Below are 23,099 nucleotides of genomic sequence, written 5' to 3'. Positions count from 1 at the left end.
CACAAGGCCCCAGAGACAAATTGAAACCCCTGCTGGCGTATTCCCCATCCGGGTAAAGGATTCATTGCATCCAGCACATCACATCAACCCCCGCTTTCCCCCCCCGGACCTTTACGATTACCACAAAACAACCCCTCCTTTTTTTTTTGCCTTCGCCTTGTAGTTGTGCATTAACTAGCTTAGCAAGGGTCACGGAGATACAGAGATTAAAAAAAAACAAATCCTGACGTTAAACGCCATAAGATGAACCGGTGGGTGCTGATCTTATGCGCTAATAGGAAAACGGGGCAATCTCTGCGTCCAATCAAATAGGATTCCCTGGAATAAAACAGTTTTAAATCAGTAGATCCTTTATAGTGACGGAAAAAAAAATCTATATATATTAAAATATATATTTTTTTATGTATAATAAATGAATGACTTTAGATTGGCGTAAAAAAAAAAAAAACACAAAGTGTAATCTCCCTCTTGTAAAAATCACATCATTAATTAGCCCAAATTAATGGCAAGAGCTCAGAGTCCAAGGCGCCCTGCGCTAATTGTCACTGGCAGGTTCATTAAACGCTTTAGCACAATACAACACGCGTGTGGAAACATTTAGTGGAGAATGCTAATAAAGAGAATTCATTACGAGAAACAATGGCCGGGTTGTAATTAGCCCGCTTCGCAACCTTCGGGTCGTACCGTGTTAACGAACTGCGGGATTACGTATAGACAAACGTATATTCTTTTTAATCATAGCAAATCAGATTCATCGACTCGTTTCTATTCCCCCCCGTTGTCACGCGTGATCCGTTTCATAGTTTTACCTCACTGTTGCAGCTCATGAATAAATAAATCCCCGCTTTTTTTTTTTCCTGCAGGTATTTCTCACTTTTATTGGGCAGGTGTGAATTAATCGCACGGTGTGTTTCAGACATGCTTCATTTGAATGTGTGCAGGGATTCATAAATAAGTAAAAATATCAACTTTAGACGAGGCGTTCCTACGCCAAGTGTCGTATCGGAGTTCAATAAAACAAATATCGTAGTCTGTATGGTCGCAGTCTATCGAGCTGTGACGGACATTTATAGCCCTTATGGGAGACAATATGAGCTCCAATTGGATTTTCCGGCAATATACATGACGACAAAAGCAATGTTATTTCCGCATCTACTGAATGTGAGATTTTTTGATTAGAGCGCTATAAATCTCAAAGCCCCACCCCCCGAAGCACTATACATACATGTAGATGCACACACGGATGTAAACGTGGGCACCTGCGGCGGAAGATTGAAAAGCTATTAAGCCGCTCATTAGAAAGCCAGTCGCAGATGGTGAATGGTCTTTACACCATGCTGGAAAATCCCCCCCCCCGCCAGCCATACGTCGACCCCCCCTCTTCCGCCCCCACCAATCCAGATGACCGCCGCAATAAGCACAGGTGGCCATCTTTTATTGTCATATACGCTTCACATCCTGGAACAAGCCGGCCGGCGTAATAGTCCGGATGTTACGGGGATGAATCGTAAGCGAGTGGGCGGGGCTATTGAGGGATTGCTTGTCTTGGTCACAGCACTGATTTGAAATTTTATGCAGTCTAATCAACCATTTTCAAGTCTTCCTGTTTGTCTTTTCACACCCCTGCTATATTTTAAGACATTGGTGTCAAACCCAAGGCCGGGGGCCAGATACGGCCCGGCACATCATTTTATGCGGCCGGCGAAATTCTAAAATCACTTTTAAAAACGACAGCAATTTTTAGTACCATTCATCTTTTTAAAGTATAGTTTTTACTAGTTTCTTCATCTGGCCGCCATTCCCGATCGCCGCATCTTTCCCTCTCGGTTTCCCAGCTTGTCTCTCCCTCTGACAGCTTCTTTTCTTCCCCCCCCTCCCTCCTCCCGCCTCAACCCGTTCGTATCTGCAGCTGGCCCGAGGGGGAGCGTTATCAGCTTGATGCCGCCTCGCCCCGCGTGTCCCGTCTCCGGGGCGAGCAGCTGTGATAGGGCCTAATTCACTATTGATCCGTATGTCAGCCGGAATATACCTGCTCATGCACACGAGGGCCGACAGGCAGCATGACCGGCGGATGGGAAAAAAATATATATACACATAGACGGTTACGTCTTCACTAGACCGGCGGTGGGAGGAGGTCGATTTTATAACCGGCTCGAGATTCGGCATGTCAGTCTTGCACGTTCATACATATGTATTTTACGTGAACTATAAGAACACTTCATCAGCAAAGAATTTTACCCCTTAAGGTAATATATTGTACGGTATCTTTTACCTAAACTACCGTATTTTCCGGACTATAAGTAGCACTTTAAAACCTAAAATTTTCTCAAAAGCCGACACTTATAGTCCAGTGCGGCTTATATATGGACCAAATTCCTAAATTTAAACTGGTTCGAAGCATTGTGTCATGAAATCAATCATAAGTGGCCCGCTGAAGACTATGGATCATTATTTTGTGATTATAAAGTAATTTGTTGCGTCTGAAGTTGAAATAAAAAAGCTAAAATGGATTTGATTTGGATTAAAAATCTGACATGGTGCATTAATGGTGCGCCTTATAGTCCGGTGCGCCTTGTATAAGGACAACGTTTTAAAATGGGCCATTCATTGAAAGTGCGCCTTATAGTCCAGTGCGCCTTATAGTCCGGAAAATACAGTATTCAAGCCACGCGGCACCTTCAAAATGCCGACGCAGCGATTCATTTAAGCCCAATTCTAATGGATGATTTTATTTAGCATAGGGTGAAAAAGACAACAGCTTCTTCCTCCCACCTCGTAAATCTGATCGTTCATATAAACGTCATAACGCGACAGACGAATCCGATTTGCGTCTCGATGCCGCCGATTGTGCCAGACAGATTGATTCATGTGGCTTCAACGTTTTTTTTTTGTTGTTTTTTTGTTCCGCCTCTTGTGGGTTGAGGGCAATTGTGAAAAGTGCCTTTTTGGCTGTCACCTGAAGGACGCCGACGTGCTCCCGCAAAGCCACGGCTGACTCATCATCATCATGCAAAGTGATGAATACACAATGCGGGCATCCCTCAGCCGCCGCTGAATTAATGACTGGCCGCTAGAAAGCTTTGCGATCAATAAAACGAGAGCAACAGATGCAAAAAAAAAAAACGACACGCTTGCAGGATATCCTGGTCCGTTGACACACACACGTACGTGTTTACCTGAAAGGTGGGGTCGCGTTTACATTTCCACTCGGCACCACAGTGATCGGAAGGCCGCACGTGCACTCCTTTGAGGACTCAAATGTCAAAACTTTATTGACTATAAATTGTTATTCTTTGCGACACTCATGTTTAATTATAATAATTGTAAAAATATGCAGGATTCCCTCTCGTGTGGGCCGAGTGGAAATTCTGAATGATGACCACGATGGGTTACGCAAGCTTATTGACAACCAATCAAATCGAGTTAATCGTGTGTGTGGGCTGAGTGAAGCCAAACTGCTGGCGGAAAAAAAAATAAAAAAAGTTTTCCATTTTCTTTTTGTTCCTCTATTGAGTGACGCTCCCGCATGTGTGTACACGGCTGACTTGAATTCAGGTCGTGTTGTGATATTCCAGTCAGGAGCTCTTGACCTTTCCCCGTTCAGGTGACCCTCACTCCACTTTCCCGTTTTTTTTATCAAGTCCTTGACCGCATCTTTTTCTCCATTTGCCGTCGCGGCTCCGGCGTTATTTACGCGCCCGATAACCTCTGACCTTCATCCCTTTCATGTGCCGCCGTCCCCAAACAGTGAGACATAAAAGGCAAACATAGCACACACATGTTTTTCTTCTTCTTCTGTTATTTGCCGTCTCATGTTTATTCAGGCGCGAGCGGGTCTTTGGCGCCGTGACCTCAACACGCAACCGTCGACAACCGCCGTAAACATCAGTCACTTTACTGTTTTTTAAAGAAGCATAACAGCCATTTTTCCCCAATGTAAACATGCTCATATAATCCCATTATGTGTCGTTACATACACACACACACACACACACACACACACACACACACACACTCGGAGCAGCTTTTTCCAATAACACGTGGAGGCTCTCGTTGTTATGAAGACACAAGCCGCGGCGAACTCGCTGAACCAGAAAAACAATCGGCTCAGACTTCCTGCTGGCTTCCTCTATAGCAGGGTAGCCCCCTTTTGCCACTCTCACTCACACAAACACACACACACACACACACACACACACACACATGCACATAACCACACACAAACAAAAGGCAGGGTCACAAACCAGCGCATCTTCCCGCCATCCTGTTTTTAAGTTTATTTTGGTCACAGGGCGGATAAGAAGGCGGAGCCTCTTAGCGTATTTTAGGAAGGTGGGGGTCTACAAGGAGGAGGAGGGGGGGAGATCCCTAATATCGGCATAATATTAACACGTCCTTCCGTGGAGTGAGGGGATCACGTAAACAAACACACACAGACAAAGACGCATGCTAACGGTCGCGACAAAAATAGGCACCTCTTGTTTTGTCAGGCCTGACCTGTTATTGTTATTTGAAGACACATACTTAGATTTAGAATTATCGGCAGAGGTGTCACATGCTGGAAAATTTCCAATTTCCATTTTGAAATGTCGGGAAAAACTAATAGGCAAGTAGCTTTTTTGGGAAAGGATCGATATTGTTTATGTAGATGTAAATATTTTGTTTACTTTTAGATGTCCCAGTTCCCTTAAACGCATCGCGACGTCTTTCCTAAGCGCTCCAAAACACAAGTTATTCTGATATCTGTCTGATATCGACAAATATTATACGGTTTGTTTGGCAATGATGCATTTTTGTAATATTTACGAGGGCAATTCAAAATGTCCAGCTCATAAAGCAACACAACTCTCCGAACTCAAATTAGCCAAACATTGTTTTGCTACAGCGCGATGAAGCCGGAAAAAAACAAATCCACTTTTAACGATCAGATTTGAAAAAAAGTGTCGCATATAAAGCTCAGCTGTGGGATGCAGGCTGGCCTTTTCCACTCTTAATTTGGAAGATTTTAAGATACAGCGTGGGCCAAATTTGATTGTTAATGCAGTGACTCATCGAGGTAACGTCGGCGAAATGAGAAACGTTTGACATTTAGCTAACCCGTGGGTGAAAAACGTGCTTTTTTTTTTTTCATTTAAATATTATTATTGTCAACAAAAGTGTTTTTTTCAGTTGAGGTCATTCAGGGTGAAGTCAGGACTTTTTTTTGTCATGGACAACAACAGGAAGTCTATGTAGATGAAAGAATTTGCTTGGAAATTATTTCTTCGGGCGGGATCATCAAAGGCGGCAAGCATCAAGGCAAATTCTCTTGTGACACATTTTCTTGGTATGAACATTCTGTTCCTTTTTATTAGAACTGCGGAATTAATAACAAACCATACAAACACCTTTTGCTTCTAATTGGTTGTTAATTTTTCCGTGCGGTGGTTTCTTCAGAATCTAATTAGAAATCAAGCTAGGGCCAGAATGTTTGATAGTTTCTACTTTACAAATATCACAAAATGTTTCAAGCAACCTTCCCTTGTGATGCCATTCTGTTTTTCCCCCCCAGTCTCGATTTCAACACTTGACAAATATGAGCACACACACATGAGAACATATCGTCCCGGAAGCTCTCCGGCATTTTCTGAAGTCAATATTTCCTGCTGCGCTCTGATTTCATTCCTTGCTTTCAGTCGTGCAACTTGAATATGTTTTTTAAATAAAACTGGTCAATGGAGATTGAAAAGAAAAAAACACACCAAAAAACGACTTTTATTTCAAGGAGACTGTTTGAATGGTTCTTCTTTTAACCGCTCGTGCGTCACTTGTGCTTTCATAGACTGATTTGAAGGAAAATCGTGAATGGAATGCGACAGTGAAGTCAAAGTTATACAACACTTGAATTTTTTTTATTTAGGAATCTTTGAAGCTTTTTATTATTATTTTTTTTTTTGCAGCTTATGAAGACTCAAACAATAATCTATTTAAATCGCTTGAAAAGAAGACGAGTCATTGTCCAGAGTTGACTTCTTGTTTCGGCTTCAAACATTCTTGCTCTTCTCGTTCTTCAACGGATGAAAAACCTCGGATGATTAGGATTTTTGAACATGACTAATACTTAGTTCTCACTTTGACAAAAGGAAACAACCAGACTATCAAGCAGGTTTCCACCCCCCCCCCCGTCCATGCTAGGCGTACACGCCGCGTTCCTCACGTTCCTCGCATGCCTCTCGGCGTACACTCGTTGACGTTCCGACGCGAGTCACGGCACGAAGCGCCGACGGAAAGTGTTAATGAGTCCGTGTGAATCGTACCCAAGCAAAGGATCGTTTATACGTGCTGGGAAATGAGAGTTTGAGGCAAATATGGAAAAACACGGCTTCAGGCTAACACTGCCGGTCGAAGGTTATTTTGGCGGCCATGCTCGGCAGCCGCGTGTTAGCTTTACCGGAATACGCGTCTTGTGTAACTGTTGTCCTTCTTTCTGGGACGCAGGTAAACACGCCTACGGCTACGAGCGGGAACTGATAACAGGCCCGGATAATGAACCCGCTTTTTTATTTCTACTCTTCCTTGTGCCGTGAAATATGCCGTTCATTCAAAAGCTATTTTTATACTACTCACGACTTGGAAGAAACGCACGCTGCGAAATGGCTCATTGGCTCGCTAGTGCAGACACACTCAAAGTCCCACTGGGTCGCCATGGTAACCGAAGCCAAAATAAAGCGAGACGGCCTCGGCTGGTACCTCACACACACATAGACGCAAACCCTTCTGGCCTTGGCATCTAGAAACAAGCACAAAATTAGTTGTATTTAGCTAACGCTAACCATCCTTAGCCTACGGCTGGAAAAAGAACCCACAATGACTTAGTCATTGTATATTAATTCATTCCCAGATATTTTTATTTCTTTCAAGCATGACCTCAAATATACTGCAACGTAGTCATGGCTCGATAAGAAAAATAAATAGCACGTGAGTTGGATATGAATAAATGTTGCACACTGCAAATGATGCCAGCTGCTCTTGTGTGTGTTTATAAATAAAGGTGTGTGACTTCAACTGTGTCATTGTTGACAATTTAACAGGAACACGGCGAGCGTTTGACGTGCACTGGGAAGTTTCTCTTTGTTGACTTAATTATTGTTTTCAAACCACGTCGCTCAGCGTCTCGGTACGCTAATTGCCGAGGGTGAGTTTCACCTATTGTGGCCCCGCCCAGTGGTCTTGGTTGACCAATCAGATTTCTGCTTTACTGCACACACCTGTGCCAGGGATAAAAGGTCTTGTTGGACTTTTCGTTCAGTTACAGATTCTGTTTTTGAGGCTGATTTAAAAAAATTTTTTGAATTTATTTGCATTGGGGAAAGCTTTCGGGATGGGCTCAATGTCATTTTCCGAGCTGCGAATGGCAGGAACCGCTAGTGATTTGAAGTAGATGCTTGTGGAAACACACACAACACACACACACTGACTTGCACACATGCTCAAGTGCAGAACAAGTAGCAAGTCTGTCAAGAATGGGCCCCCTGAGAGATCTCACTTGCAGTTTGTGAGTCTTGTGCCTGATCTTTGCACCCTGACACACACACACACACACATACACATGATGCACAAATGCGAGCAATATCCATGACTAGAACATAAGTACAGCCATGAATATTCATGCATATGCCCCAGACATAGTAGAGCAGACATTCCCAGCAAGTGTGTGAGTGTTGTGTGTGTACTACGCAAAGCGACCTTGAAATGATTCGGATTTCACGTTCACGTGTCAGCAGGGCCTATAAAATGACTCCCTGGGTTTTTCTCGTACGCGCACGTGAGTCCCTTCACTTCCTGCCCCGCCTCCGACAATAAACAAGCATATGTCACAAGCGGACTCTGCACCTGCCAACATGTTCAAATGCGGACGTGTGAATTTTATTTTTTTGGTACGCCAGTTTATTGACATTGAGTGGCTGTTGTTGAAAGTTTTATTTAGTTTGCGTTTGAGTGCGAGAGCGATGCCCAATGGGGTCAAGCGGCGTATCGATAAATGTTTGAAAGTGGGCCGATGAGCTCTCGAGCCGGCTGCAACCTGCTGGGAACCGCACCGAGCAGGGTCAATTTCTCTCTAATGGCCTCTCATGCCGCCGCCGCGCTAATGATGAGCGATGATGCGCCGAGGCCGAGAGCGACAAACACCGGGAGGAAATCGCCGATAAACGGCAGCCGGGGCTGAAAAATATTTCCATGAATCTTAACATGAAACCCGTTTATAAATTCAACGCAGGCCTCGACACAATTTGACAAATTAGCCATCGCATTAGACGTTATTGCCCAAAATCATTTTCTGGTTGATGGCGGGCAATCAAATAACACCCCCAAAAAATGGCTGCCTGCCAGGTCAAAATGCTAACTGGAACCAAGTTAAACAATGCCAACTGTGCTTTTTTTTTTTTTTTTTGCTTCATTGATCACTCAGCAGTTACATGTCACTCGCAGCTGAGTCTTGATTTGGCACAGAGGGTTCGGATTAAGGTACCGAGAGTACGTCTGGATTGCTTCTTAGCCCCTTCAAGTGTTTTTGTCGCTTGTCTACTGGACCGGTTCAAGAATAGCCCTTTATGATGTTTCCAGTGTAAACACGGCGCTCGAAAACCTTACACGGAGGCGTCGGCGGACTCCGGGCTAAATATAGGAAGCTCGTGAGTACAAGGTCACCGTTTCAGAAGCACGTTGGAAAGAAAATGCGGTTGTAAAAAAAAAAAAATAGGAAGACTTCCTGGTTAATTACCGATTGGAATGTTTGTGGGCTTTGGTGTTCAAATTCATTTTCAAGGATGTCTGAATAGGACATCCGTTGCACATTTTGAACTTGAGGACGTTCTGGTCCAAAGGTTCACCCCCCCACATTGCCTCCAGCACTTTTTTTTTTTTTTTAAACACGTGCACAAGTGACTTGTACTCCATTTATGTAAAACAAACTTTAACACACTTCTTGTCGTTGAAAGATGCCAAAGATGGAAATCGCATGGAGCGACTTTTTTTTTTTTTTTGCATTAGGAAAATCGCGCAACCGTTTTCCTCCAGCGACGGTGAATAGATTAGACGTAGCAAAATGTTTGGTGACAGTCAAATCCCCGCTAGTATTTATAGTAAGCCAATTTTTTTGATACAACCTTTCGGGAATGTGCTGTCAAATCCAAACATGCCTGAGCGGGTCAATCATCTCGCGTGCGTGTCTCCATTCGGACAACTGGGCAGTTGGACCTTTTGGAAAAGGTCAACGGCTGGCGTGAGGTGGCTAAAGATAACACGCACACCAACACCGAGGGCCAAGACTTCACACTCGCAAAGTGCTGAGTCATCATGAGAATAAAGCTAAGGAAACATTAGCTAAGCCGACATGTGACTCTGAATTCAATGAACAAGGGATGACGACTAGTCAGGTTGTAGTGATGACCGTCTGATTTCACACAAATTCTCGAAAGATTTGCAAAGAACACATCGTGCACGTTGACTTGAGCTCGGTACAGAACATCATGTGAAGCCTTTTTCGATGAAATACCGAACTGTATCGAATCGAAAAAAAGGCTTGATTGTTCTTTTAGGCCGGCCCACGTTCCGTTTGCAGAGGTTTAAATATAAAAGACGCATGTTTGCGGTGTGACACACCTGCGAGTACATAACATTTATTTGTTAAGGGGCTTACGCTAGGTGTGTATCGTCTTAACTGCTGGACAAAGCCTAAGCTCACTCACACACACACCTCTGCGTCATCCCGTGCACGTGTGGCTGCAAGGATTTGATCGCGCGTGGCTTATTTGTAAGCTAGCTCACATGATAGGCGTCGTGCACATTCCAACCATCGTTAGCATTTTCCACAAAGAATGCTGTTGTTGTTTATTTTGTGTGTGTGGAGGGGGAGGGGGGAGCATGTGACCAGGAAGTAAGTCAGACGATATCTCCTTGAGTTCATTTGAGGGCAAATGCTCCTTTGTGGCATCCACATGCCGATGTCCTTCCGGGACCTGTCGTGTTTTTGACTGTTGGTCCCAGGTGTTGTGTGACCTGTCCTGCTCTTTGTCTTCAAATATCCAAGGCAGGGAGGAAATGAGGATACCATCTCGGTTGCATCTTTTGTGTCAGAAATTTCGAACACCGTGTTCCGTGGATGCTCTCGCCTAAAAAAAAAAAGTGAGGGAGGACATGATGAGATGTGAAGTGAGAGGAGGTAGGAAGCTGCAACGAGAGGAAGCGAGAGACGGTGGTGGGCGAGGGAAGGGGGGGGGGGGGGGCAGTCAGAGCTGACAGGGTAGCGTGACATTTTCCTGTGAGGACAAATTGTTCCCAAAAATCAACAAAGAGAGGCAGGGTGACACTGCGGCTCCAACTGCAGACATTTTTTTCGGAGCTCCCCTCCCCTCCTTTTTTTTTCGTCTTCCTCTGCATTCGGTTTGAACCTAATCAAGTCGTTCCTAATTGGCCCGCCGGTGCGGACGCAAACACTCGAATCGGCTATCGCGCTTAAATCCGTCATATGTGTCGGATTTGCGCGCACTAGATTAAACCGGCGCCATCTGTCCCCCCCGGCCGACCGGCATCTCGGTTAATCTGCTATTTTTCATTCGTCGTCACTTTCACGTGACGACGAGGCAGCGGCGAGGCTGTTATCCAATTCCAAACGGTTTACTAACCTCCTTCCCGACTACGCCGCACTGCTCATTCTCATCATCCCCTGCCTCCAGTTTCTCACAGGCCATTTGAGGACACGGCGCACTCCCCCCCTCCCCTCCCTGCTTCAGCATCCTCGGCCTGCATCACAGTCGCTTTCTTTTTGTGTGTGTGCGTGTCTTACATCTGCACGAGGTTTGCCCCGATTCCTCGTGGATGTCACACCCACAGAATGCAGAGAGACAGGAAATAACAGCCTCGTGTGTACGTGTGAAAAAGTGTCCCCCAACTGTAAAAAAAAAAAAAAGGGGGGGGGGGGGGATTTGGAGCAGTAGCAGACACACAACAAGAGGATTCGGAATTCCAGCACATGCGACAAAAGGGAAGCGTATATTTGGATGTAATGGCCGCCGGATGGAATTTGCAGAAAAGACGTCCGGTGGCGGGGCGGAGCCACAAGGAATGCGCACGACATGTTTTCATAGTTCACCGCATCAATGAGTTAATAAGAAGGGCAAGTCGGAAATCACATGCCGCAAACCAGAAAGTCGCTGATTAATAGATAAGACTTTGAGCATTTTATACAACAAAAATAATCAGATTTCTGACTTGAACGATGCCATGTGGAGATGCAACGATTATTCTACAATGAATCGATTATCACATTCATTGATTAAAAGATTTGGATCATCATTTAGGGATGTTTGTTTTAGTGGTTTGAGATTAAGAGGGTTTTTCTTTTTATATATATTTTTTAGCTCGCGCTTGAAAAATATTCCATATATTTTTAAAAATTCAAACTAAAGTGAATCATAAAAAAATGAAGCCTTTGAAAAAAAAACTTTAAAAAAAATGCTGTAAGAACTAGTTAAAACTGGATTTAATTTATTTAAACAAACAAATTATAGGTCACGTCATTTCAACGTAATCCTGCAAACTAACAAACTAAAAAAAGAACTCACTTGAGTTGTAAGGTGAACTCGGGTCACGCGAGTTCACGTTCAGGTTAACTTTGCAGTATTTGCATTTGCAAATCGCCAAATATTAATCAAAGGCAGGTTTTATTTGTACACATGCATTAATTATTCATCCAAAAGGGCCATAGGCCAACTTCCAAACGCTGACAGGAGGGTGAACTGAACCTGTTGTCACCACTTCTTGCTAACTTATTATATATATATTAGATATAAATATATTAACATTTTATTAAGGCTAAAAACCAGCATCAGAATGGATCCTTCAAATGGCTTCATGTAATAAAAAAAGCTGCACGATGATGCCAATTGAGTTTGCAAGGAGAAATCTCTTCGCTTGATTGTCCTTCCGTTCATGTTTATGCATGCAATCAGTCGTTTTTGAGCGCCGAGCGCCATTTGATAGGCGCCTTGAGCGCCATCGCCGCCTCAAACGATGATTGAAACGGAGGCTGCGGCGCCTGATTGACGGAACGGTGTCAGTCAGCATGCCGGCATGCGGGTCAGTGTAAAAAAAGAAAAAAAAAATGCACTGCAGCAACTTGTCTCAAGTGTAATTGCACATCCCGTATTTTAATTCTTCTTCTTTCTTTTTTTTTTTATTCGCTCACTAGCTTGAAATGACGCGCAGTGTGCAATGTGTGCTTGTGGTAGTAAAAAGCTTCAAACGGGCAGACGACTATTTACTATCAGCCTCTCGTTCCCTCTCTCGCTGCTGTTGTTATGCATCCTGCTTGACAGCTTTGGCGGCTCGTCAAGTCCACTCCGCGTACACGCCAATCATAACCCGGCCTAGCAAATAAGCAATTAATCATTAGCGCTGGCAAGCAGCTGACGCAGGGAGGAAGGAGGACAGCGAGGAGGCGGGAGGAGGAGGGATGGGCGAAGGAGTTCATGTGTCCTAATATGAACCCGCCCCGCTTCCAAACACAGCTCCCGGTTCCCTAGTGAATTCCTCCGCGGCGACCGTATAACAAGAGGATTATCTTCTTAATAAGTCAGCGGACAAATTATGGAAATGAGGGGGCGTTAAAAAAAATAAATAAAGTTGACACTAAATAATTGTGCCTGTACTCGCCGTAATGGCGATTGGATGATTAAAATGGCGCCGGCTTGACACACGGGGTCATCGCCGTGTGTAATTCCTACAAGACCGCTCGGCTAAAATTATTTGACAGCCAAGGTCATACAAAGGTAACGCATTAATAGCGTTGCTAAGATTATAGGCTAAGCTTTGCATTAAAAAGTAAGCCCCGAAATAAATTGACAAACTAGCTAGCATGAGGCTAATAGCAACATCGATTTAAAATGAAGACACCGGGCTACTATTTGGTCGCCTAGCAACCTGTACCAAATACGGGCATGATTTCACTCGGAAAGTCAAATCCGCCTTTTGTTTTCACATTTTGTTTTATTGATTTATCCAGACTTGCCGAGCTGTGTTGAATCTAGATATTAGTGGTGCAAACGGCTTTCGGCATCAACCTCTCTCTCGGCCGCACCTGTTTGTTTACACCCAATTGTCGAAATACAAAAGCGACTCGGTAATAGGAATTCCTGTGCGGGGCTGGGCGTTGTTGCATTTTTACCACCTTGAGTCACTCTGGCCAATCTAGGGCCTCTTATCACTTCCTTTTTTCTGTTTGCATGGCGTGGCATTGTTGGCAGCCTTGCTGATAGCAGCGCCCTTCCTTAACTAAGCGACCTCTAATTGGTCGCCTCCACGTGTCCTTGTCCACCCCCCCCCACCCCGCTTGAGGTGCCCCGGGTGGAACTCTGACCCTTGCAGATAATGTCACAGATCTAATTATATGCATCTGTCAGGTAGCCAAGTGGGAAATTGACTTGATGGAGGGTGAGTGATATGGATTGGAAAGGTTTTTAAAATATATATCTATATATCTTGTCATATAGATTCTCTCGGTGGTGCAGGTGCATGCCACAACAAGTTAAACAGGCCACCCAATGTGTTCATGACCCGCCCCCCCCACACACACACACACACACGCATGATTAAGAGAGCGACCCCCACATCACTTGGACGTGATAACTTTTAGTGACAGGCGGCTTGTAACAATAGCACCAGTACTTCCTCCTACCAACTCCCCCCACTGCTGTTGTCATACATGACCAGAACCAAGCATGGAATGAAACTATGAATTCCTTTTTTTTTTTTTTTGTCCAGTTATTTGTCCCTTGTGCGTCATGACAATGGCAGACAGTGTCTTTGCCAATATCAGTTTGTGGCATGCTAAGAATGAAGTGCGGCTGTGATGAATTCTTCAGATAAAGTCCGTGAGGGTGGTGGGGGGGGGGGGGGATTTTTGATCAGTAGGATTTGCAGTGTCTGTTACAAAACAAGTCACAAGAACAACATGAAGCAGATTCTTCAAGCAGTCGATGTTTAGATAATTCTCGGAGGGTGTCGGAGACAAGCAAAATACTTTGTTTTATCTGATCGAATGGGGGGGGGGGTCTGTCAACAAAATGTTGGATTGTGTTTTAATGATTAGCGCTACCAAGGTGACTCCTGAGGCAGTGAAAATAAAACCGTGTTAGCTAAAATGGAAGCAAGCAGGGTTATTCAAAAACTATTTTTACAAAGACATTTTTTGAACTAAAGCTATAATTAAAAACATGAACAAAAAAAGGGTAAGACATTTTAAATACCAATTTGTATTATTTTTTTAAACTCCAAATGATTAAAGAAAAGTGTAATGAAAATTCCAAAAGGATTCCAAGGCTGAGCACCACAATGTTGATCTTGGCGGCTGCTGATTTATCTGAGTTATGCTTGTGTTTTGAAGATGTGACTCGTCTGCCGTGGCGTTAACCTTCAGACGCGGCCGCCCGACGTGTCGACGCTCGTATCTGCACGCTCGCCGCTCAGCAGCTTTCAGCTGGTGTTTGTATCGAAATTATTAAAGCCCGTCCATTACTATTTGTATCTTCAAAAAGTCGGATTCCAATCTCGCTGGCGCCCAAAGTGTCATCCGTCAGATGAACTTGTTTGCTGGGATTTTCCATTTTGATGGCGAACAAACGTTTCAATCAAATCGATTTGAAAGGATAAAAGGAGTTGGGTTTGGTCGACGATGAAAGTTTGCTTTAAGAATTAACATTCAAAAGCAGCTGCAGTCGCATAAAAAAAAAGAAAAGAAAAAAAACTGGCTGCAGCTTCTGTGGTCTCGTTTTTTTTCCCTTCCCCTGAAGCAAAGGGGACATCTGCTTATCCCTGATAAATGCCTGGCATTTGGCGCCACGAGACAAGGGCGAGATAGCGGAGGAGGGAAGGTTTAGACGTGCATCGATCAAGACGGCGAGGAGTGAAAAAGGCGCTGCGGGATTAAAGATTTTTTGGCAGTGGCCATGGCAGGAGGGAGGAAGGGAGAGGACGGTTGGAAACCATGAGGTTGAATCCTGACCTAGATTCCAAGATGCTCAGACATAATAGGCAGTGCCTTACCCCCCACGTGAACCCGCTCACCCCCCGGCCCCTCCCACCCGGTACCCCTGCCCCCAAACTCAGTCAAAACAATAACAAGGGAGGAGAGCGAGCTGCCGGAGGAGTGAGGGTGGGGGCCTCCGTTTGGGGACGCTTCCAAGCCGCAGCATCGGCCCCTCCGCCGGGCCCCTCGTTCTGTCGCTAACGCTCAACATCTGCATGATGCTCTGGCCCACAAAAGTCTTTGGCAAAGAGCTCTGCGGATTTTGAAGGCGAGTCGGACCAACGACTCCAACCGTAGTAGAGCTCGATGAGATAATTTGGGATTTTTAGCGTCTTTCCGAGTCACACTCATTATTTTGACATGAAAACAAGTAATATTGGTTTTAAATGATATACTGCTGGATTGAGCCAGAGTGGGTGTGAAGATGAGCACATAAATCGTTTTTTTTTTTTATGTTTACGACACGCCCCCGGCACGTTGAGTAATTTTGTGACAGAAAGTAGAATAAACTCTAGACCACGTAAGAGCAGGTCTAATTTGCGGCGCAGGTCGTGTGACTCAATCACTACCGGAGCTTTTTTTTTTTTTCTTTATATCCAAAATATATGTTAATTAATATAATTAAGCACGTTCCCAGCGTTCAGAATGGTTATTCAGGCGCAGCTTTTTTTTTTTTTTGCTTCCCAGACTATTTACTCAGACACTCGCCGCCACTATGCAGCAACAACTAAGCGTTGCCGCCCACTTCCTTGACTGTAAGCAAAAGCAGACGACCACATAATGAAGATGAGACCAAAATGTGAGAACGTCTACACTCCCCCTTTCACCCCACCTCGGGCTTTTATAAATATCCTCCGATTGTCTACAATGTGGTTTTAGCATTGCGTCTGAACAGAAGTACAGTATGGTGTTTAAATCTAAACTCAGGCAAACGTAAAAAAAAAAAAAATTTCGGTCAAACTTCTGACATTTGAATCGGACCCAATGTGAGGCTTTTGCTTAATTCAAGTGGTTAAGCGGAGGCAACTTATTCGAGCAGATGCCCCCTTCTCGGCCGGCGTGCCACGGGGCGGATCAGAACCCGGGCTGAGGTCAGCGGGTTGGTTTGGTGTCCAACAGAATTTTGGTGCGGTGACTCAGCCACGGGGAGTTAGCGAGTGCAGGCGTGGGAGGATTGTGGCCGTGGCGTTCTCGGAGGGGTGCGAGAGAACCCGAGACACTGAGCGGCCCATTGGATATGCAATGTGCAATCATTCCAAATAGATGCGTCGGTAATAAGCACTCATGCTAAGGGATCATTCGCAAGCCTCGGACAATATGAGACTCTGTTTTGGACCCGTGGTCACACGAGGACGCAAATGTTAATACCGCCAAGCCAGTAAATGTCTTTTGACGTCTATAATCGTCAACGGCACTGAATGAGTTAAGCCTACGCGTCGAGTAAAGTCAAATAAAATCTAGTCTGCAGGATTTCATCTGGCACACGCCACTTAGAATATCAAACACGGTCAGGATATAGCGAAGCGGAATTAAAAACTCCAAGTGATTGTGAGCGCCTTCTCAACAATCACTCGCTCGTGGTTCTGATCTAAATCTGGCAGAATGGCGCCCGATATAACCCAAAGGCTAAATATAACTTTGTAAGACGCTAATGTCAGGGGCACTCTCTCCCTTTGTTGCTCTCTGGCTTTCCTTTGGGTAAAAAAAAAAAAAAAAAAGTGGAAAGGACTCAAGAGTGACTTCTAATGGCGCTCAATTTATTTATTTTTTTGCCTCAAATAAGCAAAGCCGAGCCAGGCGCAGTATTTAATTAGAAGAAACAAAGAACGGTCCGATTGCTGCCGGTGGTCCGCAAAAGGAAAGAGCTTGGCTGGATCCGTATTAAAACCACATGAGCATGTCCGCTCATAAAAAACAGACACGCTGGTGCTCATTCGATTTCGCGTACAGCCAATAAAAGTGACAACGCGCTGGCAGTCAGCTGACGATATAATTCCAGACGATTCGAAGCCAACCGTTTGACAAAAATAGCGCCGCTAAACGGCAAACGGTGCCAATGTGTCGTGTTTCTTATTCGGAGCGGGCCTTAAGATTCCTCCGTGGAATTAAAACGTCGCCCGATCGGGCTTTATTTCCTGAAAATGGATCGACTTTGATGTATGACATGGTTCGACTCGCTCATTACAGGGCGGGAGTTATTGGCGAAACTGGCGCTGAATAATAGCGGATTGACCGTCTGTGTTTTTTTTTTTTTGGAAAGTGAAGCGTCGGGCAGATCCACATCCGATCCTCGGCGGCAGACGTCAGCGCTTATGAACGTGTTTGAGTTGTGACAATCTGCAGCCTCCGTTTTTGAGAGTGAGCAACAATTAGCAACAGGTGCAGGAAAGTTGAAATCGAAAACCCCGGGGCCGCTCTCGAACCGCGGTCAAGTCTCCTCGCCCCCACCCATCCATTATCTTCCAAGAAAAGGGAGCGTGGAGAAAATAAATGGCCCACCACCACATGAAAGGAGGACCATTTTCTATTTTCCACCCAAATTCCCTGAAAGACAAAATGACTCCTTGAAAATGTCAACGTAAAGCGCGCACGTGCGGCAGAGTGCCTGGAAAGCAAATAGCTAAAAATGATAAATAAAGAAAAAAAGAAAGAAAGAAAAAAAGAAAGAAATAAAATACATACTTACATAAATAAATAAAATAAAAAAATATAATAGAATATATTTAAAAATAAAAATACAATATATAATTGAACAAAGCCTTTGTTTCCGCAAGCGTAAACAATCGGCCGTGCTGTGTACGCGTCGAGATGGCAACGTTTCAAACAAAGACGTGTCACCGTTCCAGAGTTCAGCTTGACCTGTCAATCAGCCACTTTTACAGCCTTTGAAAGTTTACAACAGCATGCCATAACCTTGTAAATCAGTCAGCGTGGGCCGGCGTCTCCCAAATCCAAAAAAGCCCCGCCTCCAATGTCAGAGCAACCTGCACCTGTTGGCGGCGAAACACTCCAAACCAAATATTTGCCCTTTTCTTGACATTTAAGTGTGTTTTACGGCAAAATGGGAGGTGGGGTGGGGCATAACCCAAAAATCGGAGCGGTATAATCAGGTCATGATGTAAATCGTTTGGTGCTTCATCAGTGAAAAGTGGCGCTAAGCCTTCCACCGTCTACCTGGAAGCAGCCATGCGTCCCACCAGTAAGTGATGGATGCTGATTGAAGGTCATTACTTAGCTCCCCCGTTGAACTCCTGACCCAAGAACCCCCCCCCCCACACACACACACGCACACACAAGGCCGAGAGTTTAAACACACACACACACAATAGCCACAGCCCAAAGAGGATTCAATATCATATGGCATAATCGGCCTTTAAGCCTGAACAAGGGGCGGGGGTCCCCACGATAGATGAGCTTAGAGCGCCGCAATCCTATTTTATCAGCTTCCACTCATAACTTTGCCGACTTATAACGAGCTCGGGTCAGTGTCAGGTCAACCCGGTGACGACCCCGGGGGAGTGGGTGTCACGAGTCTATTTACTACCCGTAGGATAACAATCCTCTACTGCGTTCTAATTCGAGGGGAATAGTCATCGTGATTTCCGTTAGCATAAAACAAAAACTAGCCGAGACCACACACTCCACGTAGCGTCCTGGGAACGGCTTTTGGACCAAAAACACAAACCAAGTGGGAGGTTATGGGGAGGTTGAAAATTGGATCACAACTTCTCCTTCATTTCCCTCTAAGCTTCCCTCACGTGAGATAGCAGGGGCTCCTCGGCGGCGGGTTAATCCCACTGCGGACCCCCAAGAGAAGATGGGAATGTGATGGGGGGGGGGGTTAGCCAAACACGGCAGTTGGAGCCATATCAAAGGTATCCTCCCTGAGCTGTTTTATCAAAGCCTCTCTTGTGTTTCAGGAATACCTTTGCTCTATCTTCATCCCCGCTGCTTCTCCTCCCCCCCTTCCTTAATGGACCTTGGGATCATTTCTTTCCCCTAAATAGACAAGCTGGCTTTCCCTTTCCCTTGCATTTAGTCAAACACACTCACCCGCTGCATACTTAGTGGCTATATGGCCAGAGACTCTAACAACATCTCATTTCTCTCCCGTGAGACACACCGCCAGGGCCGGCTTACCTTATAAGGCAGAGGAGAGGTGAAGCCGTGCTTTTTCGTGATGCATCAGCCTAAACAAACCTTCCCCCTATATATGTCACACACATAAAAAAAAGCTCTGCAGGAATAAATCAAAGGTTCTAGTGATGCACTTATGTAACAGAAGAAAAAAAAAAGCAAAGTGTGGGGAGTCCAGTAAAATATAAAATGTCTAGACTTGACCAGCCGGCCGCTATTTTAATGTTTGGTGTGAGTTCCAGAAGAGCGTGTCATCACGGTAGTGAGGAGTGTAAACAAGACAGGGCCGTGTTCTAATTCTCCTTGTATTGCTTTATTATGACTGGTCCAAAAAAAAGTGCAAGACCTACAAATGTATGGCTGTGCTAAGGTCACACTTGAATGTTTGCCCCACTGATGTCATCGTTGAGAGCTGTAAATTTAATTTGGGAATTTTTGAATAACTGGAACCAAAGTACCGTTGGAGACTTGTCGCTCAAGCTAATTTAGGATATTAACGTGCACTGTGAAAACTTGGATTATTATTATTTTTTGGGCTGAGTTACTTTGAAATGTAAATCATGGATGTCTGAAATATTTCAGATTTTTTTTTCTTTTTCGAGAATTATTTCCAACATTTTAACATCTAGCGTGAATCTTCATCAGCAGATTCTTTTTTTATATATATTTTTTATTTCGCAACCTCCCTTAGCCCCCCAGCCCCGAGGAAAAAAAAAATAATCCTAGCGCCGCCAGTGCTCATATAATAAAGCTTTACTTACTCAAGCCTTCCAGACTGCCAACTGTTTGAGTCTAAACAGCATTTTGATGGTCCCGCTCCGCCTCCCTCATACCATAATTTGGCTGTCTCGCTTCATCCTCCTGTTGTGCACACACACACAAGTGAGGAGTTGACCAGACGTGGAGTCACCGGCCCAAAGCGCCACTGGGAAAATAAAAAAAATAAAAAGGAGGGAGGGGGGGGGGGGGGCTCTGCCGCCAGCGCCTGGTCACTTTCTACTGTTGATCTTGGTGGTGGTCATCCAGAGCTAACAGCTGACGGCATAAACGTCAGCCGGCCCCGCCGACATGAGCCAGTGTCGTGGCTCCCGGTCACACACACACACACGAGTTATTTTGACGCATTATTAGCAAAAAGACGTGAGTGCTCCGAACTTGTCCAAATGCTCTTCATAAAGAACCACCGGGGCAAATAACATTACAGGCAGGCTCATAATTGCCCCCCAGGAAATTCAACATGATAGATGGCTGCCTCTCGCTACCATCCATGCTCAATAAATTGAATTGGCCCATAAATGTTTTTATTGGCACTAAACAACCATGTAGAGCTACATAGTAAGCATTATCTTCAGAAAATTGTATCTATAGCTCAGCGCAAAAAAAAAAAAAAACCTCTGACCGCCCAAGCATGCCAGATGATTTTTTTTTTTTTTTACCTATTTTGCATGCTACGACTTCTTGGCCTAGATTTTTCCGCCTGGATACACCAGGGGGGCTTTGATGGGAGTAGAATGATATCAGTGCAGATTTACCTGTGTGGTTAAATGGGATAAAAAAAGGGGGGATGAAGGTGTGGCAGGAAAGCTGATCGGTCAGGCTCGGATTCCCACCAAGTTATGTCGAAACAATTCCGAAACAATTTTGATTAAAAAGTCACATGGGGTCATTTTTAGCGGTATCGCACAATCTTTTTTTGGGGCCAAAATACCATTTTAGTTCCGGTCCATTTGGATTTGATTGGACTCAGCCAAGCACATATCAATTCCCCCTTTGATGTCCGCCAAAAATAGCATTATTTGAGTCGTCCACTCAAGCCGCGTTAGACACAGGGGGTCTTTTATGGAACATAATCAGAGCAACTTGTTGGCACGCCTGGAAAATCGGTCACTCTATCTGCGTTACGGTTCCGCATTCGCCGGGGGAGGACAGACGGAGACATTGTTCGTCTCAAATATCGTTGTGAGATTTCAAAGGCTTTGTAGTTTAGCAATTGAAAGAAACAACCCCGACTCACGTAAGATGGAAATGCGGTATACAAGTAGATACAAGTTGCATGTATAGTAAACACATCAAAGTGCGGGCCTGCTTTAAATCAGGCTCGCTTTATACGAGCATGTGCCTGCACGGCTAAATTTGGCACGAGATCAGAGAGAGGCGAGCGTCATTGTGAAGTTTAGAGGTGTTAATGAGTTTTGTGTGCAAATTGAATACAGCTAACAGAAGGGGAGGGGGGGGGGGGGGGTTGTCTCATCCTATCAGAAAAACATATTTGGACAAGAGTCCTTTTTGAGGAACGCTGAGGAGGTGAAAAGTTCAGGTCCAAAAACACCTGCCTTGATCATTGTGCAAATTCAGCACAAGCTGACCACCAAAAAAAAAACTTGGCCGCAGTTTCCCTTCACTCAACCAATTACAGGTTCCACCTCGGAGATACATAAAATGGCAAATAAACCTCAGGGGGTGGATCGATGCACTCAATCTATATGGGGAAAAAAAAATCCACCATTTGTTTTTTTTTCAACGTTAAAAAGTTGACACAATGTTAATTTAGTGAGTCATCAGCGCTCATGCATATTGCACACGAGTCAATATTGTCATGATTTGGAAAGTTGAGTCACGGCAGTAGCTAATACTGTATGTTTATCCAGTGAAGGCTGACACTCCATAGGGTTATCCCAGGGAATCGAGCGGGACACTCCTTCGACTAACTACCCCCCACACACACACACACACACTGTTACCCTCCGGCTTTGTTTTACTTTATTTATCCTGGGAGGGTCAACTTGAGCACTCCCAGCAAACACAACAACTGCTAAGCCACAGTAACACGATCAAGGAAAATAGCTAACAAGTCAAATTCCCCCCCCAAAAAAATCATCTATTTTGCTCCATAGAATAATTAGAGGCCAAGAAAAGGGAAAGTATGAAAGTTAATTGTGGAATGTTTCCGTTTGCGTGGTGTCATGTAAACATTGTCTGGATCACTCCACGTAACCTTTGCGTCGTCTCGGCTTGTTTGTTGCCACATCACGCGACGGCCGACGGCGTCTTATTGACACTCGACACAACTTGGAGTGGAAACATCGGCAATAAGTCTCGCCAGGTAACAACAAAAAAAAAGGCGTGCTGTAAAATCTACTTTTTAATTAGCTCACCTTTAGCCCCATTCCGCACCTTCCATCATCATCTAGTACATTTTGTGCTTCAGCATATTTGTCCCCCCCCATCCCCCGAGGGTGAATAGTTTTGCGCGTGCTGCAGCAGCACATAGTCGAAGTCATCCAGTGTTCACACCTCGTGATAGCGTAAGAGGTGCGAAAGGGGATTCGAACTTTATATCGGGACATGGATGTCTGCTTTCTATACATAGAGACATCCAGCCATAGAAGGGAACGCACAGCTGTTGCTTTTTTTTGGGAACCTCCAAGCATACGGCGGGACGAGGGGGCGCTGTTGAGCACAAGAACGCAATCCGTCAGCACCGATTTGAAAATTCACACGGATGCCCCCCCCCGATCGATAAATGCGTGAAGACTGTCCGTCGCATAATGGCGCCTTAGAAGAGTCATTGTGACCTCTGCGACCTCTTTATGTTTGCGCCCTGGGGGATAGAGGCTTTTTATTTTGTCATGACTAGCACACATTAGCTTCATTTCAGGTCTTGAAATCAATTAAAAATACATGAAGAGCTTTTAATAATAATAATAATAATACATTTTATTTGTATGGCGCCTTTCACGGCACTCAAGGTCGCCGAACACACATAAAATCGACACAACTACTTTCATTCTACTTTCAGGTGTTGTAATCTCACTTGACCTGCCCCCCCCGTTTCTTTTCATCCAAATGAAATGTATTTACCATGCAAATTTCTTAGTGGAGGCTGGCAAATAAGCAG

The 23,099-nt window shown here is 44.7% G+C and overlaps 2 protein-coding genes across 5 annotated transcripts in view; both read left to right on the top strand.

The window, feature by feature from the left end:
• Positions 1 to 23,099, top strand: part of LOC147040247 (serine/threonine-protein kinase pim-3-like) — a 55,028-nt gene that overhangs the window by 18,967 nt on the left and 12,962 nt on the right. The window lies entirely within an intron of this gene.
• il17rel (interleukin 17 receptor E-like) overlaps positions 1 to 23,099 on the top strand; it is a 46,485-nt gene extending 23,386 nt beyond the window's left edge. For all 3 annotated transcript variants that reach the window (XR_015063069.1, XM_085901901.1, XM_085901900.1), the window contains exon 18: positions 1 to 23,099. This exon is cut by the window's left edge and continues 18,970 nt beyond it. The gene's annotated coding sequence lies outside the window, so the exon portion shown is untranslated.

This window comes from Syngnathus leptorhynchus, chromosome 21, assembly GCF_054491065.1.
Source record: "Syngnathus leptorhynchus isolate UIUO chromosome 21, UIUO_Slep, whole genome shotgun sequence".
In the NCBI taxonomy this organism is placed as follows: Eukaryota; Metazoa; Chordata; class Actinopteri; order Syngnathiformes; family Syngnathidae; genus Syngnathus; species Syngnathus leptorhynchus.
The sequence above is the reverse complement of the archived record's forward strand: the minus strand, read 5'-3'. Positions and strand labels throughout refer to the sequence as shown.